General features: G+C 42.6%; 1 non-coding gene across 1 annotated transcript; it reads right to left on the bottom strand.

The window, feature by feature from the left end:
- Positions 1 to 22,527: 22,527 nt before the first annotated feature.
- TRNAS-GGA (transfer RNA serine (anticodon GGA)) lies at positions 22,528 to 22,600 on the bottom strand. The gene has a single exon. It is a non-coding gene; the product is annotated as a tRNA-Ser (tRNA).
- Between the last annotated feature and the right edge of the window lie 1,983 nt (positions 22,601 to 24,583).

Here is a 24,583-nt window from a genome sequence, read left to right as displayed (position 1 = left end):
TGAGGAACCACATTTTTTTTTTTTTTTTACACAGGAAGCTAATTCTCTAATACACTCCCCACAGGGGATAGAAATATTAGTTGCTGCAGCCACAGACAGGCAAAGAATAAAATAGGACCAAGATTTATTCGAAGAGACATGCCTGTGACAAATTTCCATAATAACAAGAGTTTAGAAAGACTGGTGTCATGATTTTGACCGTGAAAGACAACTTTGGTTTAAAATTTAGAAAAGAAAACTATCTAATTCTAGTAAAATGATGTTCTGGAGAGGATTTTTTAAAAAGATATCTATAAAGGAAATAGCCCACTGTTAAAATATCTTTCGTGAAAGTGTTCCTTATTTGTCTCGTAAGACCACGAAGCCTGCTGTATATGACAGTCTAATCCCAGAGGCTGTGCTTTTTCCGCCCTGCATTTTCTCTTAAAGCCAAGGAGGAAGTCAGCAAGTTTTTAAAAAAACTTTTAAATTCGTATTGAGGTATAGCCGATTAACAAACGACGTTGTGATAATTTCAGGTGAACAGCGAAGGGACTCAGCCATACATATACGTGCATTAATTCTCCCCCAGTCCTTCTCCCTGGAGAAGGAAATGGCAACCCACTCCAGTGTTCTTGCCTGGAGAATCGCAGGGACAGAGAGCCTGGTGGGCTTCCGTCTATGGGGTCGCACAGAGTCGGACACGACTGACGCAACTTGGCAGCAGCAGCAGCCCTTCTCCCATCAAGGCTGTCACATACTATTGAGCTGAGCTCCCTGTGCTGTACAGGAGGCCCTTGTTGGCCGTCCACTTAAAATATAGCAGTGTATACGTGTGCCTCCCAATTCCCGAAATACCCCTTCCCACCATCCTTCCCCCTGACCAACCATAAGTTCGTTCTCTCAGTCTGTGAGGAAGTCAGCAAATGGACTGAACTTAACTTTGTTTAAGGAGAAGGCAATGACAACCCACTCCAGTACTCTTGCCTGGAAAATCGCATGGATGGAGGAGCCTGGTGGGCTGCAGTCCATGGGGTCGCTGAGAGCGACTTCACTTTCACTTTTCACTTTCATGCACTGGAGAAGGAAATGGCAACCCCACTCCAGCATTCTTGCCTGGGAAACCCTATGGACAGAGGAGCCTGTGGGGTTACAGTCCATGGGGTCGCAAAGAGTTGGACACGACTGAGCAAGTAAGCTCATGTATATCACTTAGATGGCCAAGCAGATGGAAGGCACATCGTAAATTTACCCTTTGTCATTATGCTACTGTTATACTGTCATTAGTCTTCCCTGATAGCTCAGTTGGTAAAGAATCTGCCTGCAGTGCGGAAGAACCCGGTTCAATCCCTGCGTTGGGAAGATCTGCTGGAAAAGGGATAGGCACCCCACTCCAGTGTTCTTGGGCTTCCCTTGTGGCTCAGCTGGTAAAGAATCTGCCTGCAATGCAGGAGACCTGGGTTCGATCACTGGGTTGAGAAGATCCCCTGGAGAAGGGAAAGGCTACCCACTCCAGTATTCTGGCCTGGAGAATTCCATGGACTGTATAATCCATGGGGTTGCAAAGAGTCGATCACGATTGAATGACTTTCACTTCATACTTCGATTACCAAATTTTTGTAAATCAGTGCCAATTTTTAGAAATTAGATATACAGCATTGGAATCACTAGGTCGAAGCATAAAATCATCATTTTGACTTTTTAATTTTCGCAATTATTTCTGTAAATAATAAACTGACCTGATTTTTAGCCATAACTCATGGGTATGGACAGGCTTGGTAAAATACTGAAGTACTTGCCTGGAACTAGTTAGTAAATAGCGACTGGATGAGCCCCTCCGCAGGGTCTCTGGCCATCCTGCTCTTTCCCTGGAATGCTCAGACTTCTCCAAGGCTCAGGAGAAATTCCAGAACTTTCTCAGCCTCTGTGGCCTGGGTCTGATCTGATTGGTGAGGCCCATACCAATTCAGTCATTAATTAATTGATATGCTTTCTGATCAATGTTGCCACAACACGTATTTTCTGATAAATAGTCACCAGCGTTGCTTAGTATCATTATCCTAAGTCTCTGCTTATTTGTTGGCCATAAAAAAGTCATTGCAATTTAATTCCCATTCCCTTGAGCATTTGTGAGTTCAACATTTGTTTACACATTTGCATTGTCCATTTGCATTTTTCCTTTGTAATCTCCATGCTGGTAATTTTGTCTGTTTTTCATTGAGGGTCTTAGTGTTTCCTCTTAATGATGTATAGGTGTTCTTCATTTTACTTTTAAAATTTATTTTATTGAAGTAGAGTTGATTTACAGTGTTAATTTCTGCTGTACAGCAAATTAATTCAGTTAGACGTGCTATACAGTAGGACCTTGTTGTTTATCCATTCTCTATACATTGGAAATTTCAAATATTAACACATTTAATGTATATTTATTGTGAATTTAGTTATTAGTTTGCTTATCTTGAATGTTGTTAGTTATCTTGTTTTCTGAAGTTTATCTTAAAATATGAAGACATTTAAATTCTTTCATTGCTGTGGTATTCAGAAATCTCCCCTCTGTTAGAGTCAGAGAAAAAACTAAATTATGTCTTCTTAGCATCTTTCAACCTTTTGTTTTTATGTCATAAACATTAATCTCCTTAACCATATAGGTAATCTTGGTGTCTGATGAGAACTAGGAGCTATAGTTGGTTGTTTTCTGATAGGGGGTCCCCCCAGTTTGGTTGACTTAGATGCCTCCTTTATTCTGTACATGATTTCTGGCTTAATTGCCTATTTTAACACTGCTTTGGAAAAAGAAAGGCTGTCCTGTGTCAATATGTAGTGCCTCTGGTTTCCTGGCAAGCACGATGCCTGCGGCATCTTTCTAAACCGTCACGAGGTCCATGCCATTGCTCTGGTGTAGGAACAAGAGAATCACAAGAACTGCTCTCAGCCCACTGGGTCTTAGCAAAGCAGCTCGCTACTCTGGAGTAGTGGCTTTGCCAGAACTCTGCATATAGCCTCTGAGTTGGGCCTGGAATGCTTTCTTAGAGAAAAATGAGGTTAGAAGATGTATTCATCACCTCTGACTCCACAGGTATTTTGCTAGGACAGGGTCTAATTTGGACTGTAACGATGTGCTTTCATAAAATAAGTTTAGAAAAGGAAAAAAAAAAAGTACGAATTTTCAAGGATTTATTTCCATTGATTTCATAGGAGAAAGACCCTGGGAATGGAAAAGATTCTTGGATCAAAACTGAAATTTAATTACTTCTTCAAGTTCTAATGACAGCACTTTTCTGTAGTTTTAGAAGTAATTTGGGTGAACCCTTCCTTTTGCTTCCCTGCAGAAGTGAGGCACAGAGCAAGGATGGCCCAGAGGGAAAACACGTGTCACTTCCTTTCACTTTTGACCCATCAGTAATTCCAGGTGAAACACACTTCAGGTTAAGACATTTTTTCGTGGACATCATTGCATGTTGCTGTTGTATCAACTCCAAACTATGTTTTCAATTACTTACCTACTTACCTTGTGGAGAAGGAAATGGCAACCCACTCCAGCATTCTTGCCTGGAGAATTCCATGGACAGAGGAGCCTGGAGGGCTATAGTGCATGGGGTTGCAAAGAGTTGGACACGACTGAGCGACTAAGCACAGCACAGCACAGTTGCTCAGTCATGTCCAACTCTTTGCAACCCCATGCACTGTAGCCCACCAGGTTCCTCTGTCCGTGGAATTACCAGACACGATTATTAGAGTGGATTGCTGTTTCCTTCTCCAGGGTATCTTCCCAACCCAGGGATCAAACCCATGTTTCCTGCACTGGCAGGTGGATTCTTTACCACTGAGCCACCTGGGAAGCCCAGCTGTTATAATGCAAGTGAAAGTCAATAGCTCAGTCATGCCTGACTCTTTGCGATCCCATGGATTGTTGCCCACTAGGTTCCTCTGTCCATGGAATTCTCCAGGCAAGAATCCTGGAGTGGGTTGCCCTGTCCTTCTCCAGGGGATCTTCCCAAACCAGGGACTGAACCCAGGTCTCCTGCATTACAGGCAGATTCTCACCGGTTGAGCCACCAGGGAAGCCCTATTATCATAGTGTCATATTATAAGATTTTACTTTACAAGTAATTAGTGTACATTATTGAAGAAGACCTAGCATTCTTAGTGTAGAGAAGTTACAACAGAAAGTGCATTTCATAGTTTCTTTTGTGGGAGAAGAATTCATCATATTACCACTTGTCTCACTGGCAACTTATTTCCTACAGTGTGTATATGAAGTTGCAGAAAAATAAAGACACAAAATTTAAATTTGAAACTTTATTTTAGGATTGATTAAGTTATGTTATGCTGTCAATGTGTCAGACGGGTTTTTGGAGTATGTTTTTTGTTAGGCTATCATTTTTAAAGAAACCTTTAACAAATAGCGTTTAGAACTAATACATAAATCTGTCAGTATTTTCAAAAGTGCTATAGAGTTTCAAAGAGAAAAGCATTGTTCTTTACCTTGCCCAATATAGCAATGAAACTAGGGCAAGCTGATTTTGTGTAAGATTCCGAAGCTCCACTGTCACGTCACGAAGGCTTAAAAGCTCTTAATTTACATTTTCAGAAAAAAAATTACAGAATTAAATATCTTTGAACCAGCAAGACTGTTCATTACAGGAAGTTATTATTTTGATCAGGCTGTTGGTTTCTGAAGTATCTTGGCAACAATACAAAAATAGCTTTCCCTTGTTAATAAAGAACAATCTGCAAAAACAAATTAGAAATGTGTTAAGGACAAAATAAACAGACATTTTATTTTTTAAACTTGGGGGCCTCTGCCTTTCACAGACTTCTGGAATCTGGGGCGCTCCACCCAACTGCTACACACTTTATTGCTCTGTTATAGGTTTGGCACGAGACGAATAATTTTCCAACTGTTGGAACAATGTGGATTCACATTTTTCCAGAAGGGGAAAAAAAACTCTATCTTACATATTAAATTCCAAATAGAGAAACAGTGTCTGTATCACTCTTGCCATTTTATGATGGAATTTGAGAACTAAGGGAAAAATTAGACGTAAGAAAATGGTATATCTAAGTGTAGTTGAAACCTACATCTGGTGAAAGGATTTTTAAATCGGTGGAGAAAAGTCAATTCACAGAGCCAAGCTCCCATGTTGTGAAATCTTACTTATAACAGTCACTTGAGGCCAGTCACCTGGGATTTGTCGAAATAACTCCTGTCTAGTTCTTACTGTTACATATTATACACGCACTGCTGGCTGCCAAAGAGAGCTTGGTCGAACCTGGGCCAAGAAATCGTTCTCTGAATACTTGCTTAGTCTAATTGTTCCTCCTAGGTGATCAGAAATTAATACTGACTTAGCTGCCATTGCAAGTGACACAGCTGTTTTGGTGGGGTGGAGAGAGGTTTATGTTTTTGCTTTTTATTTTAGAAAGGATGACATTGAAAATTTTCATATTCATACAGAAGGATGATGTAAAAAATGTGCAGTGGAAGGTGATCTTTCGTATTTCCCCCCCTACTTTATGAAGCGGACAAAAAGAGATATCCAGAGCTGTTCACAAGACTTGTATGAACAAATTCACTCAGTTGGAATTAAACCCTGGCTTAGGCACCACAGGTAAAGTGGTTCCTGTTTTGCCCTCCTGAGTTGAAGCGTGACAAAGGAGTGAAATAAAGGAAGTGGGAGGCGGAGAGGTTGGCTGGCTGGTTTCTACCAGGTGAGAGGGTAGCACCGTTGCATCAAGGTGACAAAGCCTGCAGGTGTCTGCTTCTGTGAGACTCATTTCCTAAGCATTTTGCTCGGCTCTTATTTCTTCCGCTCAGATGTGCGTGGTCGCACATCATTGCAGCCGTGTTCACACCCATGCTTGCTGGCATGTCAGCCTAGCAAACTGATTTCCCCGGCTTGTCCTGCCTGCTTCCTGAGTGCGGTATGCACGCCTGCTGTCCCGGGTCCCTTGTTCCCCTCGTCCCCTCCCTGGCCCCCGCCCTCCCTGGGGCTGAGTTTTGCCCCCTCTGGTCTGCCTCTATCCCCCTCTCTTGTTCCCCGGCCCCCTTGTCCTTCATAGGGAAGCTCCAGAGGGTCTGGCCGCCGTCTGGGACCAGGCGTACTGTGGCTGCTCTGGGGTGAGGGTGGCAGGGTGAAGGAGCCACCCACGGTGCCCGGTACTTGGGGAGCTTTGTGACTTCTGTCCCTGGAAAGGCAAGCAAAGCTGATACCACAGCGCTGAAAACTTGAGCATCCCAGGAGACCATCTGGGTGCCACCCTCGGCTTTCATGGGAGTGAGGTATCATTACCCTAAAGGGGCAGCTGCGGTATTGAGAGGTTAAGCGATCCGCTCTGAATCTCACAGCTAATGAATGGTAGCCTTGTGTGTGCAAATGTGTGTGCGTATCTGTATGTGCGAGCATGTGTGTGTGTGAATATGTTTGTGTATGTGTGTGTGTCTGTGCGTGTGAATGTGTTTGTATATGTGTGTGCGTGTGTGTGAATGTGTTTGTGTATGTGTGTGTGTATCTGTGTGTGTGAATGTGTTTGTGTGTGTGAGTGTGTTTCTATGCGTGTGTCTGTGTGAATGTGTGTCTGTGTGTGTGTGAGAGTGTGTATGGATGTGTGTATGTGTTTATGTGTATCTATGTGTGAGTGTGTGTGTGTGTGAATTTGTGTATGTGAGAGTGTGTGTGCTTGTGTGTGTGAATGTGCATATGTCTGTGTGTGTGTGAGTGTGCGTGAGAGAGAGAAACTAGAACATTGGTAGCTTTCTTCTAGAGTTGCCTTTTTATCCCATTTGGAGAATTTTTTAAAATACAGAAAAGTACAAAAAATGATATAAAATTATACCCTCATCACTCATGTTTAAAACTGTTAAACATTTTTCAATACTCTTGTGTCTTTTTTCTATCTATCTGATAGAAAATCATATAGATTTAAAAGTCACGCAGGAAAAGTATGCGTTCGTGATCTTAGGGGAAAACAAGATAGGCAAAAATAGGAAAAAGAATGAACGTGTTAAGCCTCTTAGGCAGAGAATAGACTATACAGCAATCACACCAATGCCCAGCCTTGCCCAGCCCCTGCCACTGCCCCGCTGCCTTCCTTTCCCTTTCAGAAACTAAACACCAAGCAGCTTCAGTCTGGTGAGAGTCCCTTCAGGGTTACCTACATCTCCACAGCCATAAACAGAGCACAGTATTGTTTTACATGGAATGCTCCCCTGTCGTACTTTATAGGTCATCAGGAACCTTGATTTCTTTGTTAACATCATTTTGCTGAGATGAAACACACATAACATTTAGCTCATTCATTTTAGCCATCGTGCAGTGATACACTGTAGGCCTGTAACATGTTTTGTCTAGATGGTCACTTCTGAATGTCTGGACTCCCGATTTGTGATCTGGGCTATGGCATTTCTACTCCAAACCACCCCACCGTAAACGTGCCCAGAGACACCTCCCTGTGCACGTTTGAGGGTTTCCCTGGAGATGAAATTGCACGTGTTCACTGATCAGGCATTTCCCCACCTTGTCGTCCGTATCACTAAACTGCTGTCCAAAGTGTCTGCAAGAGATAGAGGCCTGCCAACATGAACGGGGATTCTTTTCCCCTAAATTCTTCCCAAAGGTCAATGGGCTTCGTCTTTTTAACTTTTATTTAGCGATTGAAATTTTTTTTGTTGTGCAAGCAGGAGGAAAGAGACTCGGTGAGTGCTCAGAACACTTCAGCATCTGCTAATCCCAGACTCTCCATCCATCTGGGATTAGCAGACTGTTACGGAGAGGACAGATAAGTATCAGGGCCCTACTGTATAGCACAGGGGACTAGATTCCGTATCTTATAATAAGCCACAATGGAAAAGAATATGAAAAAGAATATATAGATATATATGTATAACTAAATCACTTTGCTGTGTACCAGAAACTAACACAACATTTTAAATCAATTAGCTTTCAATTATATACTATACTTCAATAAATTAAATTTTACAAAGACCACTTCAATGTATGTGGAAATGTCATTATGATAAGATCATAGGAGATAGTGGGCTTCCCAGGTCGCGCTAGTGGTAAAGAAACCACCTGCCAATGCAGGAGACATAAGAAACTTGAGTTCAATCCTGCGTCGGGAGGATCTGCTGGAGGAGGGCATGGCAACCCACTCCAGTGTTCTTGCCTGGAGAATCCCCATGGACAGAAGAGCCTGGCAGGCTACAGTCCATGGGGTTGCACAGAGTCAGACACGACTGAAGCGACTTAGCATGCACGCACTACCAAACTGTAAGTTAAAGCAGAGAGCCTGGAAAGTTGTGAACAAGACCACTTTTGACATTTCTGTACATTTTGAGGACACAGCGTTGACTTAGCTGCTGTATGTTAACGATAGTGATACACACATATTAACTTTGCGTAAAAGAGCGTTTGACGATTGAAAGTCTGCGTATCCACATTTGAATGCTTTCTCACAAATCAACTGCTTGGTCATATAGTAGAAAAACCAAAGCCTAGAAAGTTTAATGACTCATCCAAGATTTCATAGGAAGATTTCTTGTAGAAGAAAGAAATTTTGAAAAGACCAAACATCTGGCTGAGAAATACTGAAATGAAATAAATGGTGCTGGGGCTTCCCTGGTGGTCCAGGAGTTAAGAAGACCCAGAAGAGCCAAAGTAAATAAATAAACTAAATGATGCTTACGGGGCCCACGAGGTCTCCTCACGATTCTACGTACAATATACGTCTCTCAGCAGCTCCCATTTCTTCAAGGATGTACCTTCTGTGCCAAGGGCAAAGCCTGGATTATAGAAGATGCTCAATATCTATAATATTAGCTGAATTAATAAATAAGGTAAAAGAGGGAGCATATTGAAATCCCTGTGGTGTGTATTTGTATATGCATATGAATTTGTATTTGTAAATGTATTTGAAACCTGTCCCCAGAAGATTCTGTCTCCCAGAGAATCACATATCTATTTTCTTCCTCCTGTTCATCCCCTCGTTGCCTCTCTGGCCCCGGCATGAGAAACTTAATTGCAGACTGACCCAAATAAAGGGGGAGGTTGAATCAAATGAATAGTACGGGATAAACGGGCTTGATGGAAAATTGCATGCAATAAAAACAGGGAACATGAGATATAAACATCATTAGGGTTGTGGGTAGGTAAACAATTTAAATCTTGTGACAAATGTCATCAGTAACATATACAATATATTATGGGATAAATTATAGTAGTGTTAGTATAATTGCTATAAAAATATAAGAATAAAGTCTTTTTAATAACTTGCAACAGGAGGGAACCTAGAACATGAAGCAAAAATTAGTCCAAAAGTTAACTGCAGAAAATTAAAAAGAGATCATTTGGATAGCAATAAATGATTAACTTTATTGATTAAAGGAAAGGGTTTTAGATGAAGCATTAAGGCTTAAGGGCCTTTTTCTTGGGTTTTGGAATGCGTGCTGACTTACATTTGGAGGGGCAATCTGGTGTTAAGGGTAGTTATTTCTTGAGCTTTAGGAGAATAGGTTTATGTTGAAAGCAAAAAACATCCAAGTGAGAAGGGGCATGGCCACCCACTCCAGTATTCTTGCCTGGACAATCCCATGGACAGAGGAGCCTGGAGGGCTACAGTCAATGGGGTCGCAAAGAGTAGGACATGACTAAAGTGACTTAGCACCCATATCAAATTAACGAGAAATAAATTGAGAAAGGGACCTCAGGAAAAGAGGCGTGGTGCGTGGTTTGAGAACCAGATAGCATTCTGCTAAGGCCTCCGGTTCTTAGTCCAAAGAAAGAGACAACCTCCTTTCCGACATCCTGTAATTCCTCCACCCTGATTCACTCGGATGGTGTCAGAGAGCAAGCGCCTGCACCACTGCTCTCCGTCGGAAGTCAAGCTCTAGGAGAGGGAAGGAAGAACGTCCCCATATTTCGGGGGAACGCATTGAGCTCAAGATGGCATGGCACCTCTCTCCCAGAGGAGCCGTGAGGTTTCTGCAGCTCGTGGTTATTACTCATCTGAAGGGCAACGCCTCTACCCCACAGGGTCTCCTTGTGCCCGGCTGGAGGATCCTTTCATTATAGAGCACTTCTGTCACATTAAAAGCCTTTACCAAGGATTTTATAATCCTTATTTACTGCTCTGCATAGCAACCTTACAGCACACTTCAGCCCTGCCCTTTAGACTTTAGAGAACAGCTGCTGGGCACACCCAGTACCAGCCTTCTGAAGGCTCCTCTAGAATGAGAGTTTCTGACTTATGAAAGTTAAAATTTAGGAGTTGTCATGGTCAGAAAAGAGGATATCTAATTTAACTGCCTTTGGACTCTGAGGGTTATGAGGGGAGCAGATTAGCAAGGAAAAAAAAAATTCTTTAAAGTTCAAGGCCTTGTCTTTGGCTCTGGAAATTTCTCTGTGTTCTAAAGTGGATAAGAAGATATTAAATGTAAAGAAAAACACACAGGCACAGAAGGAGTCACTGACATTTATTTTTCAAGCTATGTGTTGAATTCAATACAGGAAGGAGCCAGGAACGGAATATTTTACACTAAAGTCACAAACAGAAACACCCAATGCAGTTTCTGCCTTGTAAACCTAATGGTTTTTTAGCATTTGCCACATATACCATGTTTATTATATGAAATTTATTAAAAATAGCACCCGTTCCTTGCTTGATGTGGAAGGAATTCAGTAAAGTGAACATCTTAGTTGTGCTGAAAAATTTGTTTCGGGCCAGACCAGGAAGGAAATTTATTAGGTGTATTTAAAATTTTGCTGATTTTAAATTCACGCATTAAAGAAGAAAATGATGCTTGGCACACCTGAAAAAAAGTCTATGTAATGGAATTCTTGGAGGATTGGTACACCCCTGAGTCATTTAAAGCCAGATTGGATTCAACATTCAGGAGCATTCCTTGGGGAATTTCTTGCAACTGACACTGACTAGGACGCACAAGGAGAATTCCCTTCTCTTTCTGCCCTAACTTGTCACTCTTTTGATTGAAAAATAATGTGATGTGTTCTGGGTCTTTTTTTTTAAGTGCCTATTTATGAAATGTGTACCTCAGTTACACAGTAAAATAGAATTCATTAAAAAAAAAAAAACAAAAGCAGAGAAGACTATGAGGTTGCTATTTAAAAATACATTTTCAAGATAATGTGCTAATTGTCAGTGGATTTGAAGAATTTTATCAGGAATATTCCACTGTGTTTCAATAAGGAAGCAGTCTGAAATCTGCTATTACTCCTCATTTCCCGAATCCAAAGTGAAAGGAGTCGCAGAGGAAATTAAAATCCCACGTAAGTGACTTAATAAGCCTAGAAGAATAATTCGATTCTTTTTCACCCATTAGCCATTTTCACTTCATCAAATGATAACTATTGGTAATGTAAAACAAGAACAGTGTGTTCACTTGTTTTCCTATTGATAACAATACGGAACCTTGAAATTCATCGTGTTAGGTACTAGCCAAGTAGTTTAAGAGTGGCCAAACCTGGTTAAATGTTGCCTAAATAATTGTCTGCAGGGTGAACACAATTGCTGCCACTCAGGGGATGTTCCTTTAAACTCTAGTGAATATATATTTTTAATTTAAGAAACCACAGCTGGCTTACGTGCACTGTAATGATAGTAATATTATTCTCCCAAGAGATAACAGCATTCCTATAGAGTCTAAGTAGAAATGACACATTTATGGCATATATTTGCAGGCTTCCAGACACAGTAGTTCCCCACCAGCACAGTCAGAACTATGAAGAGAGCTGGAGAAATGAGAACACTTCATCCCCTACCCCACAAAAAAGTCACCCTACCTTGTCAGGAAGATAGTGTCTTCAGCTTCGGTAAATTTCAGGGCTGTAATTTAAAAAGAAAAATAGAAAGGATAAAAGAGAAGGGGAAAAACAGTCAGGCAACTTGCATTCGGAATGTTTAGGGTTCCAGCAGGGCACTCTGCTTTTCAGTCTTTGCAAACATGCATGCGTGTGTGCTCAGTTGTTTCCGGCTCTGCGACCCCGTGGACTGTAGCCCGCCAGGCTCCTCTGTCCATGGGATTCTCCAGGCAAGGATACTGGAGCGGTTTGCCATCCCCTCCTCCAAGGGATCTTCCTGATGCAGGGATCGAACCCCCATCTCCTGTTACCCCTGCCACTCCTGCATAGGCCAGCGAATTCTTTACCTCTTCAGCCACCTGGGAAGCAAAGATTTCTGCCGAAGCACCGAGCAATCTTCCCTTAATGCCTGGTGAGAGCTCACACTCTTGCTTGTCTCTCTCCTTCTGTCTTTCTGCAGCACGAAGAACCTTCCCCCTGACCCTACGCAGTGTGTTAGTGGAAAGGGCCGTGTTCTTTTAGGAGGAGCAGGAGGTGGATCTTGGAAAGGGGTGCACGTTCCCTGCGGCCCTTGTGATCACGCACCCTCTCACGAATGGCTTGAGATACACTTTGGCCGCGGGTTGTGCTGGTGTCGTCGCCATCGCTATCGGACCTGACCCGTTTGAGCACGGAAAATATTTCCCCCCAAGATCTCCAAAAATAATGTTACAGAATTGTTTTTCTGCTGGTGATGCAGCCGTTTGGATTCCTGCATGAGCTGCACTGAGACTCTAAGGGCAGAAAGGGAGGCGTTGATGTGCTGAGACCTTTGATCTCTTCCTGCTCTCCAGCTTTGGGAGTTCATCAAAATCAAGTCAATTTCAGGAAGGTCTTTGTCCAGGGAGGCACGTCTGTCGACGCTGCTCCCGGGGCCCTGAAACCCTCTCCAGGCCAGGGAGGTGACCCATTAGCTGCTGTTTCCTTCCAGAATCAGTCGGCTTTTATTTTTGTCCCTATGTTTCTGGTTCCTGTTTTGTATCTAGGCTATAAATTAGAGTCGAAGTTACCAAATAGAATTTTCTACACTATCTTTCCAGTGAAATATGTGTGTGTGTGATTTTCACTTTGATGATGCTCGTTGCTGAAAGCTAGTTACTTTGTGTTTTATTGTCAGAATAGAGTGAGCCAAACCATATTCTTAATAAAATGCAATTTTACTTGTACTGTGAAAGCAGTTAGGACATCCGTTTCTAATGCATTACTCCAGACGATGGTATTATTCTACTCGGTCATCCCTACCTCTCTCTTCACCTGGCTAACTTGGACTTCTCCTCCAGGTCTTGGTGTGCCTATCACTTCCTCAGTGGTTCTTCCTGAACCTCTCCCTTCCCCCAGGACTGGCTTCCACTGCTCAGCGCTCCTGCACCCTCTTACTTTCTCAGCAGACTAGCTTTTGGAGTCTTTCTTGTTGACCAGTCTTTTTATTCCTCAGGGTGAGGAGTGTCTTTGTCCTGTTGCAGCTGGAACCTTAATGCCCAGCAGTCGCGGAGTGTCTGTGGGAGGGATGACTGTCGGCCACACCCTGATCCAGGTCTATTATCATTCATCCACAAACAATTCCACGCTGACAGGCTCCAACTTCCCAGTCAGACTGTCTCCCAGTCCCGCTGTACCCAACACGTTTTCTTCACAGAGGAATGACTCAGCAGAAATATAATGCAGACCAGAAAGAGGAATTTAAAGGTTAAGAGACCCCTGGCTTTGTGCAATGATTCATTTGGACCTTGCTGAGGGTATACAGCATTGCTCAAGACTTTCCTTGCTTGTAAAGAGTTCAGAGGTCTTCCCGGGTGGTGCAGTGGTAAAGAATATGCCTGCCAATGCAGGACACATGAGTTTGAGCCTCTGGCTGGGAAGATCCCCTGGAGAAGGAAATGGCAACCCACTCCAGGATTCTTGCTGAGAATTCCATAGACAGAGGAGCCTGGTGGGCTACAAGTCCATGGGGTCGTGAAGAGCTGGACATGACTGAGCATGCATGCCACACAAAGAGCTCAGAGCCTGGCTCAGAGGAAAGGGAGCAAAAATCATTTAAAACATTGAAACAAGTGGAGTTAGATGTTCTAACATGGCAGCATCATGCTTAGGCATGGAAGATTCCAGAACTGTCCTTAAGAGTAAGTTGGCCCTGAAGTAAGGAAAGGCCATACAGTTACAGCAGGGTTTTGAGAACTATGGCCCATAAGCCAAATCTGGCCCCATTACCTGTATTCCTGTGGCCTGGGAGCTAAAAAAAAAAAAAAAAAAAAAAAATTCTGTATATAAATGGAACAACCAAAGAAGAAAAATAGTATTTCATGACATATGTAAACTTATATGATATTTAAACTCAGTAGCCACAGAGTTTTATTGGGACGCAGCCATGTCCATTCATTTGTGTTCAATGGCAGGGCAGTTATGACAGAAATTGTAAATAGTTCAAAAGCTAAAATTATTCACTATTTGCCCCTTGACAGAGAAGGAAAACCTTTCTGGTCCCTAAGTTAGTAGAAACAGCATCTGCAAAGCTCTCTCTGCAATCTATTCAGCTTGATTTCAACGTAAGGGGTGTGTGAGTTGCAGGGGGTAGAAGGGTGTGCATATGTGGAAGGGGCCAAGAAATATCAGGAAATGAGGCTGCACAGATTTTGGACACCAGGATGAAGACTGGGCCTCTTCTGATGTTGGCGGAAATCTCATGGAGAGGTTGAAACAGGAGAGTAACCAGCTCAGACTTGTGTATTTTGGAGCTGGTCTCTCAGTAATTTGTGTCTGTGTGGGGTGGCCTGGTGGGTAGAGACCATGAGATTTCACTTGATAATTAATCTTATCATTGTCATGAAACATATCCCCTTTTGTTATGTCTCCACCAAAACTATTTTCAACCTATGACCCCCCCCCCCGCCCCGCCCACCATGCTTTCAAGAAATCCCTTTGAAACCATTATCCGAGTCATGAAATTTAATTTACTTGTGTTGGGAGAACCTGTAGACATATCTAGGGACTTTGAGTGTTTTCATGGGGAAAACGCTGCACTTGAGTCACCATACAGTTGTGATTCACAACGTTTTTGTTTGTTTCTAGAGCAATTTGCCAAGAGTGTCCCTGGCCCCTCGTCCTGGAAAAAATGTCTCGCCATCTTCCCTCAAGGATTCTTTGGACTTCAAAGAAGACTATGAGTAGCTGGCAGGAGGAACAGGCCCCAGATGGAAATGTTATCAGCACCCACGTGTGCATACCTCTGGAAATGTTCACATTTTAAAATTGCAGAGTTAGCATGCTCTGGTCACCTGTAGGGGCCCTCTTTGAGGTATATAGTTTAACTATTAATTCTATACTTCAAAGAACATGTAGTTCACGAATGCAGCTGCAGGGCATTTAAAATATTATTCCCACCACTGTGGTCACCTCTAGTTTTGTCTTTTAAATAACAAAAATCAAATGTAGAACTGTAGCTGTGAGTAGCTAGGGCAGTAGAATTTCTAGAACAGAAGGCCATCTAAGTTACCTTTCTTTTAGAGACAGCCTTCCTCTGGCTTTTAAATGATATTTGTAAGGTTTGACTTGGCTGTCATTCAGGGAAGTGTTCATGTTTATGAGGAAAAGACGATATATAACCATCAATACCTCTGATGGATAGAAAATGTGGAAGAAGGTATATTATAGTTTCACCTTAACATATGAGTTTCACTGGTGGGAGGAAATGAAAGGTCAAGCTTTTAAATATTCTTTGTGTTGTTTTTGCTAATAATTTTCTCTCCATTTATATTTCACTTGTTCCCCAAATGACAGTTAATAAAGACAGAGCAACAATTTAAAAAAAAATATTGAAAATTATATTTAAGAAAAGTCATGTATATTATTAAAGTTATATGAAAATATTCTGTAAGTTATGTGAGCTCCACAGTGAGCCTGAGCCGCATGGACTGAGGGTTGTGGAGGGAACGGATTCCTAGAGAAAAAAATCCAATGCAGTTAGCGGAAGATTTGCTGGATATTCACTAGAGCACAGACTCAGGTGACTTTTGGCAACTTCTGGTTCAGGTAGCAAAGAATGAAGCTGATAGCAAAGAGTGAGGTTGATGGAATCAAGACGTTTTCCTTATAAAAGTACCTGGTGTTTGCCTCCTTCATTGGCTGGGTTTCTGCTTACTGAGTGGGACTCAGAAGAAAACACTGGGGGTGGTGAGAAGAGCTGTGAGGTAGAGGCAGCGGGTGGCTGTGGCTGCTGGTGTGGAGGGAAGTGGAGCGCTGCGCCGCACACTCACGCGGGGCGACGTTTGGTTTGACGCTCTACTGCCGCCATCTTGAAATTCCTCACAAGCTTTCATCAAGAGGTTCTGCGTTTCCACGTTGCACTGGGCCCTGTAAATTATGTAGCAGGTTTCGGTGAAGGGCTACGGCTTTATCTGGAGCTGGAAGAGCAGAGGTCAGCCTCAGGAAGGAGACCTGAATGAGGGTCACTGTCCCAGCAACCTCATCCGGGAGCATTGACTGCCCACGGAAAGAGCTTAAAAGGGTTTCGCCATTGCAGTGGGGCATCCTCTAACAGCCAGGGGAGAAATGTTGACCTCATTGAGGGGACTATACGGTGAGAACTTCATGGGGGGAGGTTTCTCCAAAGGACTCACAAATGCCTTCAAGGCAAACACGCTTTGAAGATGCCCCAGTCCAGTAAGCCCCAGAGGCAGCCTGGTGGAGACAAGGGTGGAGCAAGAAGAGAAGAACGTGCTGAAACGCAGAGGCCAGCCCCTTCTCCTTGTGTCCAGTGGGATCCTGCCCTTTGTGCTCAACAAAGGTCATAGGTCTGTTCTCATAAAGCACACAATTTTACAGAAGTTAGCCTTCTGGGTCTTATTTTTGAAACAATAAACATTGAAGTGAAAAAGCACTCGAATATTAAATTTTATTAACATCATAAAAAGTTTAATATTAGAAACAAACTTTATGAAGATAGAGCCTTCCAGAAATGCCCGTTAGGGTGGTCAGTGGCATTTGGTAGCGAAGGAAAACCACCATGCTTGAGACTCCAGTGAGAGCAGATCTCTGCCTTTGGTGATAATTGAATCTCAGTTGTGGTAGCTTATTCTAGGAGGGTCATACCTGTGTAGTTACAGAGAGGAAATTAAATGTACTAACCAGCGAGTCACTCACAGTACATTAAGGTCGTGACAGAAGCTAATAAGGGAATTCCCAGTTTAAGCTTCTCTCCCTTCCATAGGCTCGGAGGAACATCTGAAGGAAGAGGTTCAGAAGACACCCCCGTGTGAGCTGGTGATGAAAGTCAGCCTTAGCTCTCTATTTCCTTGTTTTCATTAGCTTGAGTTACAAACCGAGAGTTTTTTGAATGCCCTTTTTAGTAAGTGCACTTCCTTTGTTTTCCTTACAAGTTCCCTGGTAAGAGAACTTCTGTAATCCATAATCACCTATTTTATTTCTACTTTATGTGATTTCACAGTGAAAGACAAACTTATCCATTATCTCATAATTACCTATCTTGTCCGGTTGAACAATACTTTTCTTTGTGTCACAAAACCTTCTTCTAAGAATTTGGTAAAACTGGTTGAGCAGGTTCCTCACTGAGCAGAAATCAAAAGGGAACTCACAGATGGAATCTCAAGCATTTATTTTCATATATGAGTGGGTAAACACTACATATGCAACCAGAAAACCTTTTTTTTTTCCCCTCAACATTCACAGGGAGCATGAAATTGATGTCTGAGAATAAAACGTACCTCCAGTATTTCAGTCAAGACAGAGAAATGCAGAGTTGAGAATCTCAAGACAGACCCTGGGAGGCCCACGTTACTGCATATTTATTATCACCTGCCTTTTCATGGCAACTTTGGGATCTGCCTGTGGTCAACAGAGCTTGAGGTTTTGACTCTTATTTCACTAAAGTGAACATTCAAATGACTCCTTCAAAAATGAGTGTGTGGATATCATTCAATTCATTTATTGAGTAAATACTGAAATGACATAGTTTACTTTTTTAATGACCCAAGTGAATATACAATTTCATTCCATTTTGCTTTCACTGGTGTCAGTGAAATTGAGAAATGCACCCCATGTTTTAATAATAGTCCATCTTTAAAATGATAGCTTTTATTCATTAAAAAAAAAAAAAAGAACAGTTAGGTAGAAGTTTAAAGTAAAATCCTTCAGCTTCTTTTAATGTAAAAGTAATATTTGATCACCATCCTGAAATGGTGTAATTTACCCCCTAAGCCTCTTCCAAGTAAACAATCCCCCCAGGATATCAGTTTTCTGTAGCAACACATTTGGGAAAAATAACATAGTTCATAAGCCAAGAATAAAATTCTAGTGCCCAAATATTTGCATAGGTAAACATTTTCAAATTCATGTTCTACATGCTAAACCTCTTGGTGTTTATAAAGGTTTTTGCCATTAGCCTTCAAGTTTTTGTTGGACAGATGTGTAAAACCAATAATTACAAGTAGGGTGTAAAGAGAGAAAAACAAAGAGAATTTTACTCATTATTAGCACTTAAAATTATGCTTTGCTCTTGAGATGAAATGATTAAAACACCAAAGACCCAAGGCAAAAGTAATTTGAATTTGACCTGTTTTCAGATCCATGTCTTGAATTTGTCAGGATCATTTTGTGTGACAGCAGGGGAGGAGCTGGCTGAGACCCAACATAAAAGATGCACGATTCTGGTGGGATATGATGGCTGGTTTTTTCTTTCCAATTGAGGTAACCTCGAGTAGACTCACCTATATGAGACATTAGTCTAAGACATCACAGCTATTGCCTATGTGTGGATTAAAACAGCAGTATTAGACACATCTGATTATATCCGCCCCACTCACCAAAACCAAAACCAAACGGTCAAATCTGAGTACTTATTCTAAGCACTGATGCTGAAGCTGGAGCGCCAGTGTTTTGGCCACCTGATGCAAACAGCTGACTCACTGGAAGACACCCCAATGCTGGGAAAGACTGAAGGCAAAAGGAAAAGGGGGTGACAGAGGATGAGATGCTTAGATAGCATCACTGACTCAATTGCCATGAATTTGAGCAAATCCTGGGAGATAGTTAAGGACAGGGCAGCCTGGCGTGCTGTGTAGTCCATGGGGTCACAAAGAATCAGACATGACTCAGAGACTGAACAACAACAACACTCGGAAAAAAAAAAGTCCTAAATATTGGGGTAATGTGAAAACTTTCTAACAAAATCAAATCAAAGGATTGTGTTTAAATTTCTTTTCTTTTTTTTTTGTATCAGCTTGGTTATGTTCATTGCTTTTCTAAATTTTTTTTATTTTTAAACTGGAGTATAATTGTTTTATGATACTGTGCTAGTTTATGCTCTCTGATGAAGTGACTTAGCTATTAATATGTGTATATATATATATATATATATATCCCCTCCCTCTGGACTTCCTCCAGCCCCATCTCCCATTCCACCTCTCTGGGTCATCACAGAGCACAGAGCTGAGCTCCCTGTGTTGTGCAGAAGCTTCCCTCTAGCCATATGTTTTATACACGGTGGTGTATATATGTCAATGCTATGCTCTCAATCCACCTCACCCTCTTCTGCCCGGCCCCCAGGTCCACAAGTCAGTTCTCTACATCTGTGTCTCTATTCCTGCCCTGCAAATTGATTCAAAGACTAAAAATAAAGCCACCACGTGACCCAGCAGTCCCATGACTGGACACATACCATGAGAAAACCATAATTCAAAAGTTCACATGTATCCCAATTCAGTGCAGCAGTATTTACAGTAGGACATGTAAGTAAGTAAAGTCGCTGACTTGTATTCGACTCTTTGCGACCCCATGGACTGTAGCCCACCAGGATTCTCCATCCATGGGATTTTCCAGGCAAGAGTCCTGGAGCAGGTTGCCATTTTCTTCTCCAGGGGATCTTCCTGACCCAGGGATCGAACCCAGGTCTCCCACATTGTAGGTAGACACTTTACCATCTGAGCCATCAGGGAAGTCAAGTAGGACATGAAAGCAACCTAAATACCCCCTGAATGGATAAAGCTGTGTCTAAATTTCATAGTATTTCAGCACATATGCATTGCACTACACAAATAACTTCTAGAAAACTTCCCTGAATAATTTCTTGAAGGGAAGTCATGAATACCATTGAGGGAGGAGGCAGATGGGCACCCCCCAGGATAAAGTGATTGAAGATTCATTCCCTGTGGGCAGAAACTCCAAGACTAGAAGAACAGAACAATTAAGGAAGGAGACTGGTTTCTTCCCAGACCACATATTTCTTATTCCCAAACTCAGGAGACCTCCCTGACCACACATGGGTGGAAAAGACTCCTTGGACGCCAAAGGGGAGTCACGTCAAGCGCTTTTCCCTACTCAGATGCCTTTTTGAGTAAAATTCATCTTGGCTAAGAAATGCATCTGCACACCTGGAAAGATACTGAGATATACCAAATATGGACCGTGAACCAGGTGAATCAAAATGGCCAAAGGAAACCTGGAAGAAATGCCCCATAAAAGTAATTGGAACTGCCATGAGGGTGCAGCTGTCTCGCCCTGAGTCTGCCTGTGTGTCTGTCCACACGTGCTGTACTCTCTTTCCTTTTAATAAATACTATACTTGTTTCCCTACTTTCTGTCTTTGTGAGAATTCTTTCCTGCAAAGCCGAAGGGCCAGGGCCCTTGTCACTGACCGCTGGTCTAGTGGCTAAGGTCTGGGGTGCTAGGACCAAGCCCAGTCTCTGGTTGGGAACCCAAGCCAAGCTCCAAACCATTGCAGGCTGAGGCCACCCGAGATCACCATCATTTCAAAGACGGAAGCAACTGTTTTTCATGGTCCCAAAGTGTAAAAGTGAAAGTGTTAGTCACTCAGTTGTGTCCAACTCTTTGCCACCCCTTGGACTGTAGCCCGCCAGGCTCCTCTGTCCATGGGATTCTCCAGGGAAGAACACTGGAGTGGGTAGCCATTCCCTTCTCCAGGGGATCTTCCTAAACTAAGGGACAAATCCATATTTCCTGCATTGCAGGCAGATTCTCTACCAGCTGAGCCTCCAAGGTCCCAAAGAGAGAGACTATAGGTATATATACCCAGCCCATTTGTCAAATGTTATTTTTTGATTATTTGTTCTTCAGTTCAGTTCAGTCGCTCAGTTGTGTCCGACTCTTTGCAACCCCATGAACTGCAGCAGGCCAGGCCTCCCTGTCTATCACCAACTCCCGGAGTTCACCCAAACTCATGTCCATTGAGTTGGTGATGCCATCCAGCCATCTCATCCTCTGTCATCCCCTTTTCCTCCTACCCCCAATCCCTCCCAGCATCAGAGTCTTTTCCAATGAGTCAACTCTTCACATCAGGTGGCCAAAGTATTGGAGTTTCAGCTTTAGCATCAGTCCTTCCAAAGAACACTCAGGACTAATCTCCTTTAGAATGGAGTGGTTGGATCTCCTTGCAGTCCAAGGGACTCTCAAGAGTCTTCTTCAACATCACAGTTCAAAAGCATCAATTCTTCCGCACTCAGCTTTCTTCACAGTCCAACTCTCACATCCATATGTGACCACTGGAAAAACCATAGCCTTGACTAGATGGACCTTTGTTGGCAAAGTAATGTCTCTGCTTTTTAATATGCTATCTAGATTGGTCATAACTTTCCTTCCAAGGAGCGAGTGTCTTTTAATTTCATGGCTGCAATCACCATCCACAGTGACTTTGGAGCCCCCCAAATTTGTTCTTAGAGATCCTTAATTTATTGACCCCAGATACGTACAGGTTTTAGTGCTTCTACCTGACCCAAGGAGGTTTTTCAGAGAAATTGGACTTATAGGAGAGAAGAACCAAGCTAAACAGTACTCATGTTTTGAGAAGCTCTTCCACTGCACCTTCTCAGACATTTTCCCTTTGACAGAAAAGGAAAAAAAAGATGCTATTCTGTTTCTGTCGTTCTTCAGTATATTGTGTGAGACATGGCCCATTCATTCTTTTTAAAAAATTTTTTATTGAAATATAGTTGATTTACAGAGGCTTTCCTGATGGATCAGATGGCAAAGAAACTGCCTGCAATGCAGGAGACCCAGGTTACATCCCCAAGTCAGGAAGATCCCCCAGAGAAGGGAATGGCAACCCACTCCAGTACTCTTGCCTGGAGAATTCCATGGACAGAGGAGCCTGGCAGACTACATTCCATGGGGTCACAAAGAAACAGACATGAGTGAGCCACTAACATAGTTGATTTACAGTATTTCAGGTCTACAGCAGAGTGATTCAGTTCCATACACACACACGTGAAAGTGAAAGTCGCTCAGCTGTGTTTGGGTCTTTGCAACCCCAAGGACAATACAGTCCATGGAACTCTCCAGGCCAGAATACTGGAGTAGGTCTTCCCAACCCAGGGGATCTTCCCAACCCAGGGACTGAACCTAGATCTCCCATGTTGCAGACAGATTCTTTAGCAGCTGAGCCACAAGGGTAGCCATATATATATATATATATATATATATATATATATATAGATACGTATATTCTTTTTCAGATTCTTCTCCCTTATAAGTGATTACATGGTATTGAATATAGTTCTTCGTGCTATACAGTAGGTCCTTGCTGTTTATCTATTGAAGTGAAGTGAAGTCACTCAATTGTGTCCAACTCTTTGTGACCCCATGGACTGTAGCCTACCAGGCTCCTCCCTCCATGGGATTCTCCAGGCAAGAGTACTGGAGTGGGTTGCCATTTCCTTCTTCAGGGGATCTTCCTGACCCAGGGGTTGAACCTGGGTCTCCTGCATTCCAGGCAGACGCTTTAACCTCTGAGCCACCAGGGAAACCCGTTTATCTATTTTATATATATATATATATAAAATAGTGGATATCCTTAATCCCAAACTCGTAATTTATCCACCTCCCTCTTCCACTTTGCTAATCACTAGTTTGTTTTCTATGTCTGTGAGTCTATTTCTGTTCTGAAAATAGCCTCATTTGTCTCAATTTTTAGATTCCACGCAGAAGTAACACCATACGTCTGTCTCTCGCTTCTGTGACGGTTTGCTTCACTAATCTCCAGGTCCATGCATGTTGGTGCAAATGGCGTTATTTCATTCTTTTTCATGGGATTTACTCATCTTCTAATCAGGTACTAACTGAGCACTTATTTTGTGCCAGATGTTTGGCTAGTGCTCAGAACCCAAAGAAAGATAACACGTTCACCCTGAGAGCTCACTGTACATGTACGTGTGCTGTTGCTGCTAAGCCTCTTCAGTCATGTCCGACTCTGTGAGACCCTATGCATAGCAGCCCACCAGGCTCCTCTGTCCAAGGGATTCTCTAGGCAAGAATCCTGCAGTGGGGTGCCATGTCCTTCTCTGTATATGTGCTAATAAGCTTCATATTTGTGCACTATTATGCAGACTTTTAGGGGCTTCCCAGGTGGCACAGTGGAAAAGAATCTGCCTGCCAATGCAGGAGATGCAGGAGATGCAGGTTTGATCCCTGGGTCAGGAAGATCCCTTGGAGGAGGAAATGGCAACCCACTCCAGTATTCTTGCTTGGAGAATCCCATGGACAGAAGAGCCTGGTGGGCTACAGTCCATGAGGTCACAAAGAGTCGGACACAACTGAGCAGCTCTCACTTTGACTTTATACCTAATTGGTGGACATTGCCAAACCAGTCATCACTGCTGAGGATGGAGATTTCAGGGGTGCTAATGGTACAGCGGTAGTTCCTAAAAATGGGTTTCAGTGTGAAAAAGCCATAACCCTTACCGATTGGCGAGTCTTGACATATTCAATAGAGGAAAAGACATGCAGAAAAAGAGAGGTGTAGAGAAACCCTGAACAATCATAGCAGTGTCTGAAAGGGAGGCAATTGTATTTTAAGAAATTGAAATTGCTGTTGGTCATCAGCAGAGACAGTTTAAGTTGGCACCCTCATTTTGTAATGTATCTCCTAAAAATCAGTCAGCACCTACTGACACCTGTCAACCCTTTTGAGTATTTTTTTTTTTTTTGAATTACAAGTAAGTCCAGTTACACGTTTAGTTGGCATCTATTGATTTGGCGTCTTTGAAAGTGAAAGGTTAGACTGGAGTTTTGGGGGACCGGTGCTGAGAGGCAGATGCTTGGTTGTATGTTAAAGAAAGCCCTGCATTTCAGGAGACGTGTGTCCATCCCCTTTGAGAGTGGAGACCATACAAGGCACATCTTCACATAACGCTGGCTGAATGTTCAAACGGCTTCAGCTGAAGCCCATTAGAATCTGTAATGTCCAGGACAACGGTATTGGAGGAGATGGCAATTGTCTCAGGAACCAAATACCCGCCCCCACTCCCCCCTACCCCAATTTAGCTTTTTAGACATAACAGTCGTGTTCCTCATTTTTTTTTTTTGAGACCTTTCAGTAGTTGGGAATTAGAAGTAGAGCCTTCCCAAACATGATTTGAACCTTTAAAGTGATGTGTGGTTGGTATAAATCTTATTTTACAAATTAAGAACCTGAGTTTCAGGGAGATCCATAGTTTGTCTAAGACTCAACAGCTCCAAAGTGTCACGATTGGTATTAACATTCCAATGTGTCTCTAAAACCTGGGTTTTCACCGTCATTCCATTAACGACAAGACAGACTTTCTGCCATAAGCTACATGGCTAGGCGTTTTTAGACATAGAGTTCTCCATTTCTGGGGTTTTCTTGTGTTCTGAATCAACCGCAGGATCGACATTAGACCATGGTCCCAGCTGTCTTGGTAGCAGAAGGATGTGGCGTGTCTGGATTCATAGGGTGATCGCTCTTCATGGCTGCACTGAGACACTCT

The sequence above is a fragment of the Bos javanicus genome, chromosome 12 (assembly GCF_032452875.1).
Source record: "Bos javanicus breed banteng chromosome 12, ARS-OSU_banteng_1.0, whole genome shotgun sequence".
In the NCBI taxonomy this organism is placed as follows: Eukaryota; Metazoa; Chordata; class Mammalia; order Artiodactyla; family Bovidae; genus Bos; species Bos javanicus.
Note: the sequence above shows the minus strand (reverse complement) of the source record. Positions and strands in the feature narration are given on the sequence as shown.